Consider the following 5,431-nt stretch of genomic DNA (forward strand, 5'->3'; position numbering starts at 1 on the left):
ATATATATATATATATATATATTATATATATATATACATACCGTATATATTAAATATACATACACAACACACGAGTTTGTTTGGCTGACAAGGCCAGACGAACGGGACAAGCAGAGAGTGAAGACAGTGAAAGATCAAGAAAGATAACTAAGTAAATCGTCAACTAAGATTTGCACCATTTCTCTTTACTGAATCTTATTATTTCCTTTCCCTTCTCTTCAGGACTCGAGCCAAGAATATTCGTAATTTTTTTCTTATTCATTCTGTGGACAATTAATTGTACAAATCTTTAGCCCCAGCCTCACACTTGGAAACTGATGTCACTATGCGCCTTTTTAAAATTGCAATAAAAATCATTTAAAATCATACCTACAGTCTATTTATAGTATCCGCATATATAACGACCGATTCTAAATCGCATATTAGTTATACCAGCATTACCATTCGCGCATTAAAATTCTGCCACAGTTCTTTTCCACTGACCTTTAATTAAAAACGAACCACCAGCGTTGGGACCTGCAAGTGGCGGAGGCTTGCACGAAGCTCAGGTAATTTAGGCCTATTTGTAAACATCACGACCGACCATTCGGTGTTCCTTCCAGACCTACACAGAAAAATGTCGATCAAAAAATAATGAATAAAGAGAATCTCAACACCTGACTCATTGGGGATAATTGGCTAATTCCCCGTTCGCTTTAAGGGATCAAATCCTGCAAAGTTCAGTGGTTTGGATCATAGAATTAGGCCAATGGGCAAGTGCTGGGACCTATGAGGTCATTCAGCTCTGAAAGGGAAACTGACAGAAAGAAGTTTGAAAGGTGTAACAAGGGGAAAACCTCGCAGTTGCACTGTGAAACAACTGTTAGAGAGGGTGGAAAGTCTATCGGAGCAAGGTTCAGTTGGTGACAGAAAGCGTTTACCCCCTGATGGGTCCAACCCCAAGCAAATGAATCTTATGAGAAGCGGCCAAGTTTGAACTTCCTTAAATCTCTTTAAATCTCCAGTCCCTTGTGGTTTCTCTGACCAGGATTAATTTTATTTCATAAGAAAAAGCAACTCTAAAATTATCGCGACTTCCGTACTAAAACTTGCCTGTGGATAAGTAATGATTATATGAGATTACAGAACTTTTATTTAGGCTACTACTTGCATTTAGGCTAGGGTTAAGATGACGGTTAAATTTACTGTCTGTGTCACTGAAATATATTACAGAGTAATAACAGTTTATTAATGCAGTTCGATGTTTCATTGTTTACGTTTTATAATGTCCTTTCAAATGTTTTTGGGGACACTAACATAATGAAGGCTTTACATCAACGCTGATTAAAAAAAAAAAAATATAAGGTGATTGTCAGGAAATATAACGACGGTCGTTTTGGTTGGCCTATTTTTCGTTGTCCTATACAGATACTGCTATTAAGTATCGATGTACTTAAAACAAGAAACATGGAAATGGGCGAAAATACACGGTCAAAGAAAAACAAATATGAACTTAGTAAAATAAATACAGTGAACACTCACCAACAGCTGGACAAAGCGGCGGTTGTTAAAGGTTCATATTCGATTCACGTAGACCTTACTGTTCTCATCACCTCCATTTGTTATTGTAGAACCATCAAATGCTTCTTTCCCTCTCCCAGTTCTTTCACAACTACCGCCAGCAGGACGACTCGACTCCAAAATATCACCATATCAAAACCTTCAACGTGTCTCACATCCAGTAAACTTGATTCTGGTACGTCTGCAGTTCCATCGACACCATCGAAGGTCATCATCTCTTGCATTGGTTTCCGAGAAGGCATCTACAGGTTCATGGCCAAATTCCTTCAGCTGAACAAAGTATAAATAATGTCGTTACAAATCGGTGTTGAAGTATGCCTGCTGTAGCAACCATTCTGGCTTTGCATAATGACAAGTGTTTCTGACGCTCCTTTTTTAACATCACAAAGACGATTACACTGCTGCAAATAATTATAGGAAAAGTTATTAGTATGAAAGGCTCACGGTCCGCTGCTTTCACTTGTACAGCCGACGGACGACTAAATGATAAAGGCTAGCCGAACGCAGTTCTAGAGTTGGAAGGGTTCAGTTTAGGTGGGTGAAGTTTTGCCTTTACAACGGCGCCTCAGACTTTGTGTAACAACACAAAAATGTGCGTGCTGACTGGCTGGAATCCCTATCCCGTGTTGCTCTTTAGTTAGTTGTCATTCCTCCACTTGACATTTCTTCTCAACAATGCTGGTCTTTAACCACCTCTCACAATCTACTACTCAAAATTGTTTTATACTGAACATGATCTTCAACCTTGCTGCAATAAGATGTCTGATCAACAAAAGATGGTATATGACAGTATGCGTTCAGGGAGCCTTGGAGTATTAAATCTGCGATTTGTCAAACATATTTTGTTCGTTTCAGCGATCTGAGGTAGAATTTTGTTGTCGGTTTCCTTCGATTCACTGAACAGTTTTGCTCGAGGAAGATGTAATGACTGTTACTGCTGTTTGCGTTAAACATCTTGTGTTCACTAAAATACGGATGGAGAGAGAGAGAGAGAGTTAATTCCTTTTGAGGGTGAAGACTGGAAAGAAAGAATGAAAAAAGTGAAAGAGCTATGAAAAAAAGGGGAGGGAGGAGAGAGAGCGCGTGACTTGGATTCAGAGACCTTCTGAAACCTACAGCGTTATTTCATAACCATCTCGTCTTTCTCATGGCATGATTTAGGGAGTAACAGGTGCTGGGCGAGAGAACGAGAGAGGTTGCAATGAAAGCCGCTTTTTTTTTCATTTCTGAAACTCGACGTGCGTTTCTTGCTTAGTTTTAAGGTAACTAAGGCCAGATTAAGCCACAACTTCAGGATATAAAACAAAGAGTGTTCAATTGTAATTTAAAATCGTAACAGTAACAATGAATGATGTCGATTTCTAACCCCAATACAGAAACAGGTAAAGTTTGCAAATACTTCTCTGATTCGTGACCTCAGTAAGATTTGCATATTATCCGTCTTCAATGACAGGTAATATACAACAATAGTAATGATTATAAACGACCTATCGACCTGAGTCGACCTATCAGTCGACTCAGCTGTGAAGGGGTACCAGAGTCAGCTGGGCCCAACAACTGGCCCCAAACCCTATTGACTTTGGTCAGCGACACTGATAAGTACCTGACTTGGATCGAACAGCGGACCTTGTTAACGAAAGCCAAGTACTCTGCCCAGGGACCTGGCCCCCTTACTAGTTAGTACATTTCTTCTTTCAGGGGTCGCCCTAATAATTAAAACACCAAACAAGAGTCGGACACGTTCAGTCTTTAACTGCACAGACACCATTCGCAACATTACCCATTTCACAGAGGACAGGTCAGTTAGTTTATGACTGGCTGTGCTGTTACTAAGCATTCCTACATGCCCCAAAGCCCTTGAGCACTTCTGTAAAAACTTGGAGGCTTTCTGTAAAAACCACCAACTCGTAAGCATCCTTGTGCTTGCAGCCACACATCTTGTCATCACATTGCAAAAAATTACAATGAAAGGAATATGCAGAGATCTTAGGATCCCTAAATCTGTGAGCTCTTCATTACTGCAATAACACCTCCTTTCATAGCAGTGCCGTGGGACAAAGAATATAATGATGGGATGAACTCGAATATTGTTTTTCTGTTTAAATTACTCTCGACACACCTGTGGTACAAGGTTTCACTTTTTACTTGGAAAATGTTGGAGGTTTTGTGCCATTTACATTAATTCTAGGGAAAGCGAATCTTCGAAAGTTATATATATATATATATATATATATATATATATATATATATATATATATATATATATATATGTATGTATGTATATATATATATATATATATATATATATATATATATATATATATATATATATATATATATATATATATGACTTTTTATACTGTATATATATATATACATATATATATATATATATATATATATATATATATATATATATATTATATATATATTATATATATGTGTGTACATATATATGTATGTATATATATATATATATATATATATATATATATATATATACATATACTGAATATATATGAAATTTTATCACACCCTGATTTATATGCATTCATGAAGCTACAAATGTTGTTTAATATCCAATTCACGCTAATTTGGGAATATTCCCAATGGGGAATTATCACCGAAGGGATTTTTATAAGTGATAAATGGATCAGTAGACACGGCAGTACCAATCTATTTATCACTTATAAAAAAATTCCCCTTCGGTGATAATTCCCCATCGGGGATATTCCTGAAGCAAAACAATAATTTTATATTAAACAACATTTATAGCTTCATATATATATATATATATATATATATATATATATATATATATATATAGAGAGAGAGAGAGAGAGAGAGAGAGAGAGAGAGAGAGAGAGAGAGAGAGAGAGAGAGAGAGAAATCAATAATAATAAAGGAAAATGACGAGTATATGTGTATGCCGCAAGTTTCTGAACATATGAAACTTACAAAATTGGAGTTAACCCTTAATAATCTCATTACTTCATAAATCTTTCCTCCTGTGATAGCAAAAAATATGTTTATTCTTCACCTTTGCTTCTAGTGTATTCCAAAATCTTATCTGAAGGTATTTTGATAAGTATGGAAACTACGTCGAAGCTGGGCATGGCGTTGGGGTTGGTGTTGGTGTTGATTTCTTTGAAAACAATCCTAGATTTCGATGGAGTGCTTGAGGTGTTCTCGGGACATCACGTCCTCCTATTAGGCTAATAATTTAGCAATAAAATTCGCGATCCTTTTCATCTGAGTTTTCAGGATTTAACAAACAGACGTCAAGAGCCTCCTCCTGCAAGTGTTGTAGGCAAACCAAACATGCAATAAAAATATTCCGGGTCATTTAGGTGACAAGAATAACAACTGTGCTTTTGAATGTCAAAGAAAGATCTTTTGCAGTGCAGATTTACGTTTGAACAACCATTTGGAAATATCAAGGCTCCCTTCCACTAGATTTTAGGTGTTTTTTGAGAAAGGATCTAAACATTATGAGAGAGTTCATAATAACTACAGAATTGCCTGTATCTGATTTCATCACTCATACATCTTGATAACTAATAATCGTTTTTACAGCGACATTTTGTTTACCTGGCAGGATAGGGAGATTGGCAGATCTGGACCCAGTCACAATACCTCAAGAGAAGCAAAACGGTTGTTTTCTTTTTCCTTTTTCATGAATTTCATTTGGTTGTTAAAATCCGTCGAGAAATCCCTCCCCTGCCTGAACAGAATTTGTCCATGGCATCTCCGGTCAAAAGCCTATGCGGAGCCATGGTTATTGGTAATAAACCCTTCACTAAGCTAGACAGAAAACTTAAGTATACCTTAGTTTAACCAGACCACTGAGCTCATTAACAGCTCTCCTAGG

Source organism: Macrobrachium rosenbergii, chromosome 26, assembly GCF_040412425.1.
Source record: "Macrobrachium rosenbergii isolate ZJJX-2024 chromosome 26, ASM4041242v1, whole genome shotgun sequence".
Taxonomy (NCBI): domain Eukaryota; kingdom Metazoa; phylum Arthropoda; class Malacostraca; order Decapoda; family Palaemonidae; genus Macrobrachium; species Macrobrachium rosenbergii.